Raw genomic sequence first — 20,012 nt, forward strand, 5'->3', positions numbered from 1 at the left:
GGATGAATTGCAGCCAAGGCTCGCGACCCATCTCACCTCTGATAAACCAACCTTTCTTACTGGGGATTTCAATATGCCAATCCACAGGCAGTCTGAAGCTAGACGAGACTTCATCACCTTCATTGAAAATTTAGGGTTAGATTTCCTTGTGTCACAGCCTACAAGGGTAGACCAAGCGTTAGACCTAGTATTTCATCGTGCTGCAGATTTGATGCCCACAATACCGACCTTTACTTTTAATTCGGACTACAAACCACTCACATTTGCTTTTTTAAGTTCCCGTCAATGCAGCCTAGGGATGATGAAGTCCTAACCAAAACCATTTCTCAGTTAATTTCATCAGGCAAGATATCATAATGAGTTTTCTCACCTCAACCAACTGGGCAGCACTTTCTACCCTGCCGATCGAAGAAGCCACTAATGGTCTGGCTTCCCTCCGAAAGGCAATGGCAATTCAAGGAGCTTCAAAAACCATCAGAATCTCTAAATGGACTAAACCATTGTTCTCTAGAGACCTGAACCCCGCTTTTCTGGAAAAGCAGCGTGCCTACCGGAAATGGAAGGGTACTGGATCCACAAGTGATTTCATTAGCTTTAAAAAGAAACGTGCGCTTTTCCTGTAGCAAAAGCGACTCGCCAACAATAGATACATAACTAATAGGTTAGTATGCTCTAAGCGGCCATTTGCAAAACATTTCAAAGATATTAAGATAGATGAAAGCCTTTTCGTTGAGATAATACTTTTGGTGAGAGTCACGTAAAGAAAGAATCGAATTCTTCCTTCTCCATCGCGTTAAGTGATTTGACTCCGCTGTCAACACTTAATATCACGTAGGAGAATGTGATGAAAGTAATAAACGGGTTACCGAATAAATCTACTGTGATACCTGACAGATTTTCCTTGTTTATCGTTAAAATATCCTGTGTCTTCGTTGTAGATGCTGTTCTGCACATCTTTAATGAAATTTTGCGCTCCTCGACAGCGCCCTCCAGATTTGGACACACTACTGCGTCAAACCCATTCCCCAGAATTTGAGGCCAAAAGCTGTGAAGGATTTTCGTCCGATCTCAGTGGGCTATGGACTCCTTAAAGTTTTTGAAAAGGCAGTCCTAACTCAACTTATAGAACACTGTTTCCACTCCACCTTGCCACCGTGGTTTCTGGAACATCTACTCTTTCACATAAAGGAAGCCATGAATTCTCGAGCTCAGCTCCACATAATTTTTCTTGACGTCAAAGCTGAATATGATAGGATTTCAATCGCATCGTTACTTAACATCCTGAAGAACTACTTCAGGATCTCTGATAACCTCCTCACTATACTCAATAAAATTTTGCAGGAAAGCCGGCTCTTTGTAGAATACAATGGTCTTTCTCGTTCTTTTACTGTCTGCAGAGGGGTGTACAGTATAGTGTGTTCGTGTCTAACGGCACCAGGGGTTTCCCCCATCTCCGCGTTGCTTTCATTGTGGGTGTAACAGTTCACTGTAAAGGCCAGAGATTTAAAAGTGTATGGATCTTGAGATGTGTAATTTCGTGTACCGTTGTTCTTCTGGCCATTCAGCCGCTCTACCTCTGCTGGGGTCCAACGTTGTCCACACTATGCTTCATGGAGGCAGACCGGGTACACCAGTATTTCGATATTTACTCTGGCATGTCCTGCCACCTAATTTCCTGAGATTTCAGTGGCCAGGACCTATTTATTAAAAAAAAAAAAAGGATAAGACGCTGTTAGGGTTGAGAGGCCGAGAGAGTTTGCGCATTAATTTGGATGCTTTAAATTTTGGTTGTGTGAGACATTCGCTGTTGACTTAGACTGAAGTCAACAGCGAATGTTGACTTCAGTCTAAGGGGGTGAAATTCAGAATAGGAGGTCTATAGGGAAGGTGACCGGTGGGAAGATCAGTGGGGCAGGTCCATGTCCCACCAGGAGGAAGAAAATAGGGGGAGAAGACAGATTCTGCTCCCTCCCCCCAGGTGGTGGAAAGAAGTACCATGCAAGTGCGCATTGGTATTGGATCGCACACTGGCGATCCAATACCAATGCGCCCTTGCATGGGACAGCATAGCTGCAAGAGGAAGTCATATCAGGTAGTCCAGATTCTTCTAGTCCAATCTGGTGGGTTGGAAGGTAGTCCAATCCAATGGGTCATATCAGGCAGTCCAATCCAGTTAGTCCGATGTGGTGAGTTGATTTTATCAGTCTAGTCCAGTGTTTCGCTTAACTGTCTGCAGAAGGATACCACATGGCGGCGTTTTTGTCAGCAGCACTGTTTGCAGCTGCTTTAGTACCTCTGGTGACGAATTTCCAAAACATGATCTTGTACACCGATGATTTGAAGCTCTTCATTCATTCTGATCAGCCAGAACAAGCACTCTCAGTCCAAAGAGCTGCAATAAACCAAATAAATGAGGTAAACAACTTTTTGCATTACATTGGTCTCGAGCTAAATGCCGAAAAATCTGCCCGGACAAAGAAGAAAAGAATAATCCCAATGGATGTCTCTATAGACGGACACAAATCAGTTAGTCAACTTTCACAGGGACCTCGGTTTGGTTTGGGAATCGAATCTGTCTTTTCTGGAGCACTTCAAGGAAGCAAGAAATAAATTCTATGCAGCCCTTTGGTCTGCTCATCAGGAACTGGTTGGTTACGGCAATAAGAAGCTAATAACTAGATTTATCCAAACTTGTGTTGTTCTCGTGACTCTCTACGCGTCGTAAATCTGGTCCTCCGCTCCTCCAACCTACCTGCAGCAGTTCTTGGGACATGAGTATTGGCTGCTGCGATCCCTCAATAGGTCTTCAGGACATCCCTTACTATCTTTAGGGCTATACGGCACTCACTGCATGGAATGACCCATTGGAAACAAATAATCATTACTCACAATAAAATGACCCTCTTCAAGCTTATTTCGGGTAGACTTGATGCTCCCATCATCACTAGGCTCATCATTCTACCCAAAGATAATATAGTAGAAGAGCAACCAATCATCAAACATCTAGATCCGACCTGCCCTCAACCAAATCAGCTCGCTCAGTCATATGTTTCCAGCAAACACGATTGGTCTCCTGAACGACCTAAATATTAGCATTGAGGTGATTTGCGTCGACAAGACATACAGATCAAAAGTCTTTGCGGATATCTTAGCAATACTGTAATTTTAGTTGTTTCAAGTCTCCTCCACTCGACATAGGGTTCTGTGTCTGTGGACAAACTACATTCCTCTCCTGTTCCGGACAGACTTCCTACAACTTGCCTGCTCTCCCGCACCGTGAATCGAGGGATGCTGAATTTATTTAGAAAATTTATCCTGAATATTGTCTTAGCCAGCTGTACTAAATTTGAGCTGTATCCTTTATATTAATGTATATATTGTTAATGTGTTATTGTTATGTTTAATCCTCCTAGCAAGTGTTTGCTGTGTATTAGTAGATGGTAACTTCTTTTCCTTTACTTGAATAAAAATAATAACTCCCGTCAACAAGAATCAAGATGTAGTCGTAGCATGTCTCTCATTTGGGCCATGCTACAATTAATTTAGGCTGTTCTGAAGGTGAAAGTGGGATCTACTCGCTATTAGGCAAGTGTATCTAATAAAGTGGGCGCTTAATGTACTGATAAGGATTATTAGCCCACAAGTTCCGATCTGAAAACGAAGTCACCCCAAACTCTCATACATGTGTCAGTGTACATACTCGTCATGCCTAACTTGTCACCATTTTTCACAGCCGTTTGTTCCTTGGTACGTTTAAATCTCATTTTGTTTTCGCATCACATAAATATTGTCACGACAAATTGATGTAAAGTGTTACCTTGATGGTTCTGTTTATGGAATATGGTATTCTTGACTTTATTTTCTTCGTAATTAAATTCGTAATGTAAGTTTTATACTGCGTAATGTAAGATTTATGCTTGCTGTCTTGCGTACAGATTTTTTTTTTAAATACCAAACTTTTAGCTAGAGTGCTAACTCCTAACATTTGCCTCCTCACACATAAATAATCTTCCTAAGTAATTTATAAGGAGATAAATATGTTTACTTTTCACTTCTATTAACCGCAGAAAAAGAAATAAATATTTCAGTTAATTAAAGAAAAAAAATCGAACGCGCCTGAAATGTAACCCACTGCATATATTAACTTGCTTATCTACATCTCTCATTTATACAGTATCACTTCAAATTGTTTGACAAAACAATAAAGGTACAATTAGAAAAAGAAAACCTAAACCTCTAGATTTGATCACGCATACGCAAAGTAATAAAAAACACACAGTACACTTTTTACACATACACTACTAGTTTAACAATTACCGGTGTGCTTATAAATAAAAAATAAAATTGCTGCTTATACTCCAGGACGATCAGGCGATCAGAGGAGTTCACAAGATTCTTTCTTGATTTACAACGTAAGTTAATTTCATATTTAAAAAATAATTCATTAAATTCTGCTTAATATCATAAATTAGACTAGTCGAAATCCTTTATTTATTTAATTAAACAACAACAAAACAGAAAAAAAGCATGCCTTAGTGTGTGAAAACAAAACTAAAAGACTTGGAATACAAATTTCATCAGGTAAAAAACGAACGATATATACATGATTTAACTTTTTCGATAAAAAAACACGAGGCCAATACCGTTATCAAACACATATTCAAGAACAGCTTTTATAATGTATAATAGATTGCTTTGTTAATTTTTTTTTTTTTTTTTTTCTTTTGACATTTTTGATGCATCGACTTTTTCAATCATAGTGTTCCGGTTCCCTTGGTAGCCATTTTTCTGTTTTATTGTGTAGCGTGCCTTCACGAGTTAATTTACTTATTGTTCTGACTTAAAACCAGGTATAACTCATGAAGAAACCTTAATCCTTCGCCTGAGATCAACTAACTACAACCACGATTGAAGAAGCTTTAAGGAGTTCCTCTAATCTCCTTCAAATTTTGAACCTATACCTCCAAACCTAAGCGACGGAACCCTTTAAAAGTATGTTCTCACGGAGGACTCAAAGATTCATACATATGCCTACCATCTGTCGTACAGATCACTTACTAAGAGAGCATTAAAGCGCAACCATCTAGATCATCACTCAGGCAGGATAATGGGCCACCATCTAGATTTAACTACCTGAGATCAAATATCACCAGAGTAGTGTAATGAGCTACCGTCTGAAATGTGTCACTAGGTAGCTTAATGACACACCCATTCTGGATCAGTCGCTAGGGTAGCCAATAAGCTACAATCCAGGAACAAATGCCACGTACAACATAATACTCCGATGTCACGAGTTCACAGTCATATTCCATTATCTATCCAGGTTCTTCCACTCACACGATCTTCAAAGTAATTCCTCTCTGAAAAATGATCGGGTTCTGATTTGAAGTATAAAGCATTTTTACCTGCAGAAATTTCAAAAATTACGCAAATAACATAATCTATTATTTGCATTTCCAAAACTTCAGAGACCGCTTTTAACTAATTTACATTATAATTTATGTTTTAAATTGAAAAGGGAACTTACGTTTATGCCTTTATGCCAGGCTCGCAGAGTGGTACAACGAAATACGATGGGCAAAGGTAGAGTACGTCTCCAGTTGATTGAGAGGTGAGACGAGGAGACACTTGTCGAGATTTTGGGATCTAGCAATCAGCAATACAGTTCTAAAATGTTAGTAAAATTAAAGATTTTAACATAAATCTAATAACATTAAACCATAATTAATAAAATATAAATAAATAATTTACAAGTACATAAGCTTCATATAAAGTACATATAGAGCTACCCAAGCTAGTAAAACCACAAACACACGAGTTGCATATAAATGCGAGATTACTCATATTAAAAATTCGTTACAATAGCAATTCGACTAATTAAAAGATATAGCAAACATACTAGTTTAAAATTCCCCTTTTATAGCAATGCACTGGATATACCAACATCATTCAGGTTAAGGTCGTGATGCCCTATTCTTTTTCAAAAAACGGTAATAATAATAATCCAAAGCGAAATTCCAAATGCAAGTTACCTTAAAAGCTAATGGTCCCCGTTTCCATACTTTAGAGGTAAAAAAGTAAATTCTAACTGAGCCCTTTAATGCTTAGTATGGTTATAACGAATTAGTCGGTATTCGGTTGCAAAATAATTGCAGCATTTGTGATCGTTTAATGAACGCTATTAATGGAATTAAAGCGTTTATTGAACATACGTTTATTTGAACATAGTGGAAATGATGTTTATTAAAGTATACATATAACACAACTTCATAAGTCTGGGACTGCTCAGAGAGAGAGAGAGAGAGAGAGAGAGAGAGATGATGATGACAAATTATCCTACAGTTTATCGTCATCAGCGTAATCGACGAAGCTCCGAGGTGGACTCCAGAATGGTTCATATTAAGAGTAACATGCAACAGAGGCATTTGGGACTAAACTGAAAGCTCAAGAGGAAGGAAGCGATTCCACAGAGCTTGGTAACTTACCGTGACTAATAAATACAGGCTTTGGCTGCAATATTATATTAGTGCTTCGCATGTTTATTCCTGTAGATGAGTTCATACCGCAGTTAATCTCGAATGGCGTATTAAGATAACGCCACGAAAGTCAGAGGTTTCTTGTTTGTGAGTTGGCTGTGCAAACAATTTATGCAAAACACAACGTACGAAAATACCAAATGAAGCTGCTTTTCTTTTAATATCCCTTAAGTCACGTGATGCATCTTTTAAGAATAATATTTTAAGACGATTTCCACTGAAATTTATTAGCAAAACGCAAGCTTAGTATTTTATTCATTTGTTTACCCTTCTTTTTATCATAAAAATCCTTTTTACTTACGGCCATGAAAAATAAAAGTATAACTACAGCCTACACGCCATAAATTTCTTTTAAAGGTGCGTGCCAGTTATTTCAGAGGGTGCTTATAATGTCTTTCGACATTAAAGTGAAAGACTAGTCAAAAAACAGTCCTGTCTTATGAAATCAACTGCTGCACAATGGAACATTACACTGAAACGACAGAATTGAAGCGATATCTGGTTCCTAGGCAACGCGATGCTGTCACCCCTCTCGCTAGTGGACGAACCCACTGCGTGGCAGGTATATAGGTACACTGCATTCACGTAGACGGTAATTCGATGTCAGTATGGATAAACGTCGTGCGTTAACCGACTTTGAAAGATGGATGATAGTGGGTGCCTGACGTATGGGTCACTCTATCGTGGAGGTGGTACAGAAATTGCACTATCCCCGTTCGACAGTATCAAGAGTGTTTCGGGAATATGCCATTTCCGGAATAACATCTCATCGTGGACAGCGCTGTGGGCGGAGAAAGGTGGTGGATGAACGTGGCCGTCAACATCTGTCTCGCATTGTTTCAGCCAACCAGAGAGCGAAAGTGGCACAAATCACAGCTGACTTCAATGAGGGAGGTGCCAGAAACGTCTCCACCAAGACCATTAGGCACAATAGGTTATGGGAGTCGCCGAATCACCAGAGTCCCATTGCTAACACCATGACACAGGACTATACGCCTCAACTGAGCGAAATAACATCGGAACTGGACCTTGGAGACGGGTCTCTTTGTCCGATTAGTGCGTTTCCAGTTATATCGAGGGGACGGAAACCGCACAAAGCTATGCACCTGTCATGTCAACAAGAAACTGTTCAGGCAGGTGGACGGCCCGTAATGGTCTGGGGTGTGTTCAACTGGCACATATTGGGACCTCTGGTACGTCTAGACGCATCTCTGAACGGTCCACTTTACCTGTCCATCCTTGCAGACCATCTGCATCCCTTCATGGTTATCGTGCACCCGCAGGGCAATGCACTCTTCCAGCAGGACAGTGCACCTCCCCACAGAGCCGTGGTGACTAGAACGTGGTTCGAAGAGCATTTCGCAGCTTTTACCACCATGGAATGACTTCCCCGTTCAAGGGACATGAACCCTGTGGAACATCATGAACCCATCCGCCCAGGAATGCGACCAAATTATGGACAGCAGTGCAGCAAGCAAGGATGGAAATGCCTGTGGAATGCTTTAGTGAACTACTGGACTCAATGGCTCGCCGTGTGACTGCCCTCATCCGTGCGAAAGGTTGGCGTACCCGTTACTAGGTAGGTATCCCATGATTTCTGTCCACTCAGTGTCGAAATTCTTTTTCGAATGATGATCAAGGTATTAAGTATATACAGGTTGGTGAAAGATCTACAACACTTGCTCCTGTTTATGGTCACTGAGTAAACAGAGACTGAAGTACTATACAACTTAAGAGTTGATCTTCACGAGTTGTAGCGAACAGAGCACAATGATTTCTTAACCCGATGATTTTAACAAATGAATTATTTTCTTAGGTTTGGATTGCTTTGTCTGCAGTTAGTTCTGGGTAAAATGCTTTTTAATATCTTATTATTCATCAGAAGTTGTGAAAAGAACATCTGCTGAATAACAAGAATAATACAAATGAGTGCCATGACTGAGATTTGGGAACACGAAAGCAGGAATCTCTGAATTGAATTCATATGATGTCTACTTTATACATTGAAGAATATTAAAAGTAGACGTTGTTCTCCGATCTTAGGAATTATGCCAGGTTGAGATTTATAGTGCTTAGAACAATGCGTGGAAAGTTCACTTGAAATAAAATTTTTTGTGTGCGCACACAACGAATATGAATTAAAAACAGATTTCCTTAAATTTGAAGCATGAAAAATACTTCTGTTAAATTATTTAAATCTCATGGAATGTCATATTCTGGGATGGAAAGAAAGGCATTCTTTTCATCCCAGAATGCATTGAAAATGGAAAGAATCTCATTAAAAAACATAAAACTAGAGTTTCCGGAGTAGTAAATATTTATTTACCGTTTTTTTTATCCTGCTAAATAATAAAATACTGGGGACAAGTTACTGCTACCGATAAAGAGTAGGAGGAGATAGAGTGAATATTAAGAGCCTTTTCAAAGACCAATGTTATGAGTGGAGACCTCGGCGTCGGTCCCTTACTATTTTTTAACATTTATTAATGATATTGATGTAAGCATATCAAGTTTAATATGTAAGTTTATTGATAATACAAAGATAGATAGGATGCATAATTTGGCCGCCGTAGCCGAGTGGTCAGGTGAGCGGGTGCATGAGTACACGTGCTTTGATTGACCGAGGTTCAAGCCCGTGACTGCTAAATACGGTGCTGTTTCTTGTATTCTGTCTATTTATGAACTCCTCTGACAATTTGGTCGTCCCGGAGTATAAACAGAAAATTTATTTATTTATGATAGTAATCAGGATACGCTACTTAGAAGTTTATAAAAAAAAAAAAAAAAAATTATGATATTAGGGTCCTCTGTAAACGATTACATCTACCCATATATTTATTTTGTCTGTAAATTGAGTGTGTTCTCTGGTCGATTTGCCTGTTTGCTGGACGAAAAAACCCAATTTCTAGGGGGGGAACCTTGCTATCTACACCTGAGACTTCTGTTAAATTCTAAATAATAAAATACTGACGACAAGTTACTGCTACCGATAAAGAGTAGAAGGAGATAGAGTGAATATTAAGGGCCTTTTCATGGACCAATGTTATGAGTGGAGAAGCACGTGTACCTCAGCCACGGAATGAAAAAAGCCCACTAAAGTTCCTCGCATCATCGACGAGATTCGAACCCGGGCATTTTCCACCCGGTGTGGGGAGGACGGTGACGATACCACTGTGCGAGCAGACTAGAAGTTTAGAATCTACTCCGACAAGACCCCGATAAATTAAACAGATGGGCTGAAAATGGCATTTGAGATTTAACATTGATAAGAGAAAATACTTCGCTCTTCACTCAAATTATAGCAATAATTCCAGAATAACCATTTGGACAGTACCAAATTCAAGGTACTGGAGAATGAAAAAGACCTGGAGGTAATTATACAGTTTGACATGAATTTTTCTGAGCAGTTCAGACAAGCCGCACTGCTCAAACCTCGAGAACTAAGACAGATCACGAGGATCTGACAGTGTGAAATACAGAAATTTTGTAAGTAGGGACAAAGAGGTGTTTATCCCGTTGTATAAGGCTATGTATTGTTGTTAGGCTGTCTATTGAATACATCATAAAGGATTAGAAGTCACATTTTAAGAAGGATGTGGATCTTTATAAGAAGGATGTAGCTGGAACGGGTGCAGAGAAGGGCAACAAGATTAGTCAGGGGCACAAAAGAATACTCTTATCAAGAAAGACTTCAGTTCTGCAAATTGCAGCGTCTAGAAACTAGATGCCTGCGAGAAGACCTGATTGATAGGTTTAAGGGACTAAGTGAACTATATGCTGATGCCATCTTTATGCTTTCTAGAACGCGTGCGCGCGCACACACACACACACACACACACACACACACACACACACACACACACACACACACACACACAGAAACCCCACAGACTATCTCATAATAGCGATTTTGCAATTATGCCACCGCGATTATCTTTTTTTTTTTTTTTTTTTTATAGGACCCAGCCGCTGAAATCTCAGGAAATTAGGCGGCGGGACCTGCCAGAGTATAATAAATTTAAAGGTACACCTGGCCAGCCTCCTCGTTGGCATAGTACGGACAACGTTGGGTCCCGTCAGGGGCTCGACGGCCAGTAGGCCAGAAGAACAATGGGCAGAACATACTACACAACACATGACACACACTTTTAAATCTCTGGTCTTGACAGAGTACTGTCCCTCGATACAGCAAACACTCGCGGAGATGGGAGAAATTCCTGGTGCCGTTTAACCCTCAACATACTTTGTACACACACACACACACACACACACACACACGAAATTTCTTTCGGCCAGAAAGTAATTTAAGCCACAACTTTCGAAATACTACCTGGAGTTGTTGTTGAAGGGTTTCAGGAGCATTAGCGACTGAGGCGACTAAGATTCCCTGTATACTGTCTGTAAATTGCGTATGTTGTTCTATGGTTGATTTGCTGTTTGCTGGAAGAAAACCCCGAGTTACCGGGAGAAAAAAAACCATGCTATCCTCGCCTGAGACCTCTTAACTCAGCCACGTTGTGAAAAAGGCCCAGAAAAATTCCTTAGTCATTGACGGAACTGGAACTCGGGTTTTTCCATTCGGTGTGGGGAGGACGGCAACTCTACCAATTGTACTACCCACAAACAGGATTTGATAAATTATTGAAAGGGATAGGCAAATGAAATGGGTATTTTTATGGTTGATTAAGTATAGGCCTAAGCTTGATTCACTTTATTTAATCACTCTAATGCTAATACTAAAAATAAAAATATTCTGTTTATATTTTATTGCATGACATTACAAGACACGATATATGGCAATCATGATGCATCTTTAAAGATAGGATCCAGTATTATTAACTTATTAGAACTGTTACTGTAACAATTTTATTATCTCCTAGCATGGTTCTCTATGACAATATTTTATTGTAAAGGGCTTCGTTGTTTTGAACAAGTCTGAGATTCGCTTTCCTTAGTTAAAAAGAAGAATCCTCTATAAAATCTTTCTTCCTTTAACCCCCTTCCAACTTGGGTTCATACAATCATCCGATTCAACCAGAGGTTTCGGGTTTTTCTCTAGAAAATTTAGGCTTCTTCCAATGTATATGAAACCAGTCACCTCAGTCCAGGGTAGCACAGTTCGTACAAGCACCATCATAATCACATTACGTGGAAAAGACCTTAGTTCAAATCCCGTCCATGACATGAGAATTTTTATGGGCTGGTTAGTTGGTCTCAAACTAGGGTAGTATGGATTTTCTTTCCGAAAACTCAGATTTTTTTGTACAGCAAATCGGTAGATTGGCACTGAACACACGCAGTTTACAGGCATAAAATACACCCCCCCCCCCCTAAAGGTTTGGATTCACAGCGTATGACAACAGTTTTAGTTAATTTTTTTGAAGTTAGCTACGACAATGTAAGGTTTAATATAAAAAAAAAGTACACCAAAGTATTTTAAGATTTTTTTTTATTAAGCATTGAAAACTTTCCAACAAAAAATATTGAAAGTATTAATATTAACAACTATACTGATTGTTCATCAAAATATCCTTCACGAGACTTTATCACTGCCTTACACAGACTTGGCATCGATTAATTTTACATTAGTTGTCTTGATTAACATTATTGCAAATGATCCGCAAGGTTTCCCATAAATTTTGTGACGATGGGCAGACCAGACTTGACGGTATGGACGATCCCATAAAAGCTCTATTGGGATTAAGTCAGGAGTCATAATTTACAATACCCCCCTCCTCCTCACACACGCACACACTTCTGTTGTTTATTTCGTGGAAAGATCCTGCACAGCTTAGAGCTGTGCTACGGTTCATTGTCTTGTTATAGTCTAATTTTTTTCCCCACAAAGTCGAAGTCCAGAGGATATTGCATTATGTTCGAGAATGTTTTATAGCCTGCTTTTCTTAAAATCCCTTCAATTCTGACGATGTCACCCACTCCAGAAAAACAGAAACACCATCGTGCTTGACTGTGGGCAATAAACAACGTGGCATCATGTTTTTCTTCGATTGATCGTCTCATAAACTCTACGCTTGGATCCAAAAATGCTAAATTTGGATTCATCCGTCCACAATACATTTTTCCACTCTTTAATTGTCCAATTTCGATGGCTCTTAGCTCAAGTCAACTGTTTCTTTCGATGTCCGGGTTTTAAAAAGGATTTTCGGACCGCTACACGACCACGAAGTCCTGCTTTAAGACGAAGTTTTCCAGTGGATGGAGACACGGGAGTTTCTCTGTTCTTATTGTATTCAGCTCGGGTTTCAGGTACAGTAAGTCATCGATTGCGTTTAGAAATCAGTGTTATGGTGTTATCTTGTGCTTCTGTTGCTACGCGCGGTCGTCCTGATCGTGGTTCGTCCTTTAAACTGCCAGTTTCCTTGAATTGTTGAATGGACGTTCGTACTCCTTTAAATGATAATATTTTGCCAATACTTCTCATGAAATAACTTTCTTTATACAGAGTTATAATAGTACTTATTTTTTTAATATTCAGTTCATCATTTCGTTCTATGTTTATCTCAAAACACAAAATTTACACCAAACACTGTCCGAATGATGGGTGTTCGATTGTATAATTTACAGCGCTTACTCCTCAATTTATATTATTGAAAAATACTCTAGAATCATCTACTGTCTTCTGTAATATTGAAGCAATGCTCCCACTTTCTAGAATATTATAGAATCGTCTATAACGTTAAGGAATCTTTTATAATGGTCAACCACGCTCAGAAATCTTCTACACGTATTCTCGAATATTCCAGAAATTTTTAAATATTTGATAAATATTATTTAAGTTTTTTTTAATTTTTATTCGTAATAGAAAATGCTTTTATAAAAATTGGTAAACAAGTTGGCCCTATTTTAATAAAAACTTTGAAAATTAAGAAAAATTAAACGTGACTTCAACATTTTAAGGCGGAAGTGTATACTGCAGCATATGGTCTAAGCGGCTGATGCAGAAAAAAGAAGCTGCCATAGCAGAGTGGCGAAGCGCGAGGGTGGAAAACACGCTTGCTTTGAGTGAATGTGATTCAGGCCCACGTGACTACTATGTACGATAATGTTCTTGTCTCTCTATATCTTCTAAACTCCTCTGGTACTTATGTGTTTGTCCTGGAGTATAAAAGAACATTTTACATGATCCAAAGTCTCGTAACTTATTTGACTCAGGTCTAAGAGTACTCGAGTACCGCACACGAGGTTTTCATTGGCCCTAACTGTGATAATCAGTTCCAGTTTTATATCCTAGTATAGCCTCCCATCAGCAGCCAGCAGAATTTTATTTACTGGTTCTATGTTTCAAAGGTTCAGAGATAATGGTCGGGAAGGACGGATTCTCCTTACCAATTCCCAAATGAGAACTGGGTAAGGAGAAGGAATATTGAAACTCCTTGGTGCCTCATTTCTGAATGATTTTGGAATGATTTCGCTTTTACTACGAAACACGTTTTTCCTTCTTGAGTTGCAAAAGCAAAAGAGTTTCAGTTATGGAAAGTGAGCGGACTAAACGTTACCCCTTAGACATTCTTCTGTTGATCGCTGCTTTCAGCTTTTGATATTTTACAATAAGCTGGAAAAAAACGGTTAACGACTTATTATCTAGTATAATTAATAACAGCCATAAAATTTACAGGCTACGTTTTGAAATAATTATTGTTTATAATACAAATGATTTACAGTACCGATTATTTTCATTAAATTTTAGCAAGAACTTATGCTTTTTACGGTACTCACCTCTTAATCCGTATGGTTTGAAGACAGAATTTAAAATGAAAGTTAAATTAAATTAAAAACTCCATTCACATCACAGTTTTAATTATGTATGACAATCTAAGAAAAAAGTAGTGCACTCCTTTTTCCGTTGGGCATTTTTTTATTTAATTTAACTTTCGTTTTAAAATCTATCTTCAAACTATACGGTTTAAGAGTGAGTACGTAAAAAAGCTAAGCTCTTGCTAAAAACTTAATGAATTTTTTGTTTATAATTAAAGCAATTAATTAAATTTTAAGTTTTCTAAAAATGGAAAAAGAATTTTAGTGGTTTTCAATAAACCATTCTTCATTTTAAGAAACGTTTTTATTCCAGGACTGATGAGAAAACATTAGCCCTAGTTTTGCGCACAATCCGCATGTATTTCAACTACAGAATCTTAAATATTCTGCTGCGTTTGGACTGATTACCGTTCCACATCAAAAGTCAAAGTTTTTCTTCCCTGATTTATAGATTGCGAATATTCCGATTAATTGTTTATATACTTGCAATGATATGAACTATTCAGAGATTAAGGCAAGTTCCTCAGCGTCAAGAATTTCGAAACGAATCGCATTACCGTCAAATTAACACTGGTCAGCATGCACGATTACGAGTGTAATATAAATATTCAGTTCAATCGACTATTTTATTTAATAAATGTTTACGTTCACCTGATAAAGCATGCACCAGAACTGTTTGTATTTGAACCTACAGAACACATTCCAAGTCTTTTATTTGTTTATTTGATTCAATGTATTAAGAATTGCGTCTATTTCATAAAATGATTCGTTTAAGGATATAAACAGCTGTTCATGCGTGCGTTTGGAAATATTCCGTCAAGAATAATTTCGCTTTTACTCGGTATCGTTTCGTTCATCCACCGAGTCATCTTTTCCTTACAGCAGTGATCGATCGCGCTGCAGGCACACCTGTGACAGTGTCTACCTTGGGACTAAGCAAGAACTAGAAGAGTGAGTAGGACACTTGTGAAATATGTGCACAACTCCGAAGATTTGAGAGAGAGAATCCGTTCCGGTAAGTCTGTACAGCATTCGTTATAAACAAAGAATGATGCGCGGATTTCATAAAACAGCAAATATTATTTGACGCCTTAGTTAGGTAGATATCCAGACTTCCTCCTGCAGTTAAGAATTTTGGTTATGGTAAACACGGAAATTAATATCAGTTGGAAGGAAACCCTTACAGACTTCCTAATGACGGCGGTGAAATTCTTATCCTTATTATGGAGTAATGATGCTATTTAAGGGATTTATTTAGAAGTAGGTTATTCGGTCACCGTCTGTTAATCTCAGCCTTAGTGTCATTGCATTAGGTACAATAGCAACAGAGGTTTAGCTGATTTAGATCTAAGGTAAAGTGTTATCACCCAGTTTCCAGGAAACATTCTATTTCTCTTTAATAAGTACCTATCTTGACACTAATCTGAATTCCGTAGGGAGAAATGGCAGAAAGTCAAAGCATATTGCACGAAAGAGAAACTGGGGCAGTGGTCTCTTAGACATTACGAACAGGTGTCGATGGTGTCGCTATTTAGTCTGACTGCAGTTTTTCTGGTGATGTCAAAGTACTTTGTTATCAAAGTGACTAAAATGCATATTAATTTAAATTGCTCATGTTTTGTGTAGCAAGTAACTGGGCATTTTAATTTTTTTTCCACTTCTAGTCAGAAAGATTAAAATTTAGTAGGAAAAACAAAATAAAGAAATGTATTCAAAATAAAATAAAAAATTATTGTTCAGTAAATTGATTTTAATGTTTTAAGTTATGCCATTTTGTTGCATTTACTTGGCGAACGATGACCAACGATCTGGTTAAAAGAACATGCATAATTTATTATGAAACTAATCAATATGGCGTCTAATTAATATTAATATGATATACACGGAAAGGCCGTACTTATCCGTATAAGTAGGAGGGAAATTAAACAGGAAATCAAGAACATCTTCCATATTTTAAATTTCATTCAGAGAGAAATGAAATTTAATAATTTTCCCCAACTCGATTTGTAAAAAGATACTTTATGATACTCGACTGTCAGCTTATATATAATAGGCTCGCTCATTCTCATTTATATTTCCAATAAAAATAAGGTCATATTTGGCTTAATACAACGATATCGTTCGCGTTTCCCTAAATATTCAGTTTCGAAAATCTTGGATTAAGGACAGAAGCAAAACTTTGTTTGTTGGGTGCACGTTAATGCCAGAAATGCTTCAGAATTATTTAACGATAGACATTTTGTAAAAATGTCTATCGCTCGTTTTTCTTCGTAGTTATCTCGATTCTTTTGCAGAAGTGATAAATAAAAATATGACACCGGAATTTTACAGTAACTTTAGCTGCTTGTTTTGCTGATCTCACACGTGCATAGCACAGTAAGGTGTAGGCAGCATGCAAAGCCATAAAAATTCAGCTGGTTGGTTGTTTAAGGGTTCTTTGGCTTATCGACCAATTTTGGCCATAGCGCGCCTGTTTGTATTCTACCAGACATGGCATTTTTATCGGGCTGCACGTCTCTAAAAATGTGTCTTCGCAGGTAAATTTTTTATGTTTGTATGAGCCAATAAACTCAGAATAACTCACGAGGAAACCCTAGTCTCTCCACGGGAGATCAGCTAACTGCAGTCCCGAACTGATGAAGTGTTTAAGAATTCCTCCAGGTCTCCGACGATGTACTAAGAACTGAGACCTCGATAAAACAAACTCTTAGAGTCAACTCTATGACTCTTCTTCAGAGTACATTTCTTTGCTATGAAATCCAGACTGTACATATTAATCTTCAAAACTATTTACCAGTTACTTTACCATCATTTGGACGACGGAAATCATTGGATCCCCAAGAGTTTGTCATTGCTGACTGAAAAGTACCCACGAAATTAATAGCGAAAAGTAAAAAAAAAAAAATGTATTAGATTTTAAAATATTAAAATTTAAAATTTTAACATGAGTAGCCATACACCATGATTTTCAGATGCGAGAAAGACAGTTAGTACAATAGCTACATTCAGCTCTTTAATGAAACTTTTTTGGACTAAAATAAAGTGAGCATCTTTTTGATGCTCACCTTATTTTAGTGATTCAATGCTTAATTTGAAAAAAAAAAAAAGGTAAGCATAAGAATACTTCCACAAACATATTTTCTAAAATACATTTGTTGTCTACGAAATAAGTAGGGAGTATATGCGAAGGAGGGATGGAAATTAGGGGAGTATATCTCGCCGTAAATTTGGAACCGATTTTTCTCATTTTCTTTCTGCTCAGTGGAAAAAATAATTATATTAATTTTCTTCTTCCACAAAATAAAATTTCTATGCATGTTCCTCAAAACAGAAGTATGAAATACAGTGTACGTGTTCTGAAATCAGACTGCACTGAAATCATTGAAATTATATATTAAAAAAAATAAGATATAAAGCTTCGAATTTAGATACGTCACAGGCCTTCATTCTGATTGTCTGACGATTATCTCCTTGAAAAGAATGCGACTTTGTTGAAGGAGCATGAAATATATACAAAAGAGGGGTGACTCATGCTACGATGCATTACTGTGCATCATAAATATGCATAAATAGTGCAATAGCGTAATGCGAAGAAAGGGAAAAGATATATGAAAAGAGCGATTAAAGTTTAGCGGTGCCTACGGATTTTTTCGTAACAAATCAACGAAGAAATCAAACAATTTCTGCAATGAGAATCGCACAATAGAGCTCAAGAGGACAAAAAGCACATGCACTGTTTCTACTTCATGCCATCTCGCATTAAAATGCAAAAGAGAAGCATTCGATTATTGGTCTTATGATTTCCGTTGTTTTCGATATGTCGACCGAAATTTTAATTTATTTTATTTATTTATTTACTCAGTTTGAAGTGTACAACTTCACCACAGTACAGCAGCATCTTCTAGCAAGTGGGATAGATAAAAACAAGTAATAACAGGAGAATAAAGTGTTTATAGCAGAGTGGGATATAAACGAAAACATTGTGTGAGTAAGTTTGGTGACACGAGAATTAAACGGTGCATGTCAAACAGGAACTGATTTGTTATTCCTGGGAAGGCACCAGTCCCGAAATTTGTATGAGTTCCGACACCCGAGTTGTCTTTGGGTTCTTCGGAGCTACAGGCTGGAGCCCATCAGCTGGCAATTTGCTAAAAAAAAAAACGACATATTTATAGGTCTTATTTATAGGTCACAGTTACTCGATACTCATGCCAAGCCGGTTCACAGGATTTACCATATGGGATGGAACAACAGTTGTAGACTTCTGGGCTGGTCATAGTTGGAGTATAGCGGCCTCATAGTTCAATTGCTTGGCTACATGTATGACAAGATTTGGCAAGGTTTGGTGCATCTCTTCTTAAGGTGAGTAATTTCGCCAGACTAAGGTTATTAGCCTGATTATGATTAATTACCGAGGAGTACAATTCTAAGGTGGTACAAAGAATGCTTCGAGATTGTAAAGAATTTTACGTGTGTTGTTTAGACCCCGAAGAATTTAGTTTTCGATATTAGGGAAACGTTTGAGTCGAGTCGAAGATACAGAAGGCCAAAATAGAGACGAGTGAAGTGCAATCGGAGAGGTACATTTCAGGACACATCGAAGTGGCGCGAGAAATTGAGCTGTTCATTTCAGGTGCTCTTAAATCTGAATGATGGGCAAGAGGAAAGCGATCCAGAAGGGCTGGTATCATTTTTTTATTTTTGTTCGAAAAAGTTAACTGGGGTGGGCCTGCTGAGATTTAACATTAAGCCAAGTATGAGGTATGTTACGATGACTGCAATATAGTATCGCACCCATGTACGGCATCTTCCTTGTCTTGTGTGACATCTTGACGTCGTCTGCATACATGCAAATATTTTATATCAATGTTGGCCTTACCAGAGGGAACAATTGTGTTCTCTGGTGGGTTTGTCTGTTATGCTGGGAGAGAAAACCATGGAATTACACCTTGCTGTCCTCACCTTAAACCGACTAACTCGGCCACAATGGTAAGAGGTTCATAAATGCGCCTCGCGCCACTGATGGGATCAAATCCGACCTCCTATACACGGTGCGGGGAGGACACTAATTATAACCACTGTGATACCTGTGCGGACAGGCCATCAGGTCATCTGTATAGGAAATACAGTTCTTTCGTATGTAACAACATGAAAGGGTCTACAGCTGTTGAAAAAAGGAATTCTGACAGGACATCCCTTTGCGTGCGCTCTGTTTATAGTGCACTTAAAACAATGCTTATCATGCATTTCGCCTTGCAGTCAGTACTGCAATAGGATTCAGTATGAGGCCAGTATTCTGAAGTGGTTCTCTCTTATATGCTGCTTTGATGTTCAGGAAAAGTATGTCAATTTTTCCTTTGTTTTATAGGGTACTTTGAATTCTACGAATGGTCTCCAGGAAGTTTGTGATTGCTGATCTGTATTTCTATGGCTTCAGTCACTGGTGCTCCTAAAACCCTATAATAACAACAACTATATTTCTATGACGGGAACAGTGGTAATTTATGTACATGAAGATGGCTCTCTAAAAGTATTTTATCATATTGCAACCTATAGAGATCAGTCTGCGTTCATTAACGGATTGTTGTCTTGTTCTTTGGAATGAGCTGGCTTTACGAAATGCTATTTACAGATTGTGGGTATAGTTGCGGACCCAAGGATCGTGTTGAAGGGGAGCAGAAGGGATCTATTATGAATGAA

At 38.2% G+C, this 20,012-nt stretch overlaps 1 protein-coding gene across 2 annotated transcripts in view; it reads left to right on the forward strand.

Moving 5' to 3' along the window:
• LOC150088316 (uncharacterized) overlaps positions 1-20,012 on the forward strand; it is a 144,296-nt gene that overhangs the window by 11,172 nt on the left and 113,112 nt on the right. Inside the window, exon 1 of one of the 2 annotated variants that reach the window (XM_090370710.1) lies at positions 15,254-15,327. The exons of the other annotated variant lie outside the window; for it this stretch is intronic. The gene's annotated coding sequence lies outside the window, so the exon portion shown is untranslated. Of the gene's footprint in view, positions 1-15,253; positions 15,328-20,012 lie in introns of those variants that run through there. 2 annotated transcript variants of the gene reach the window in all.

This window comes from Mastigoproctus giganteus, chromosome 3, assembly GCF_048544385.1.
Source record: "Mastigoproctus giganteus isolate SK-2022 chromosome 3, ASM4854438v1, whole genome shotgun sequence".
Classification (NCBI taxonomy): Eukaryota; Metazoa; Arthropoda; class Arachnida; order Uropygi; family Thelyphonidae; genus Mastigoproctus; species Mastigoproctus giganteus.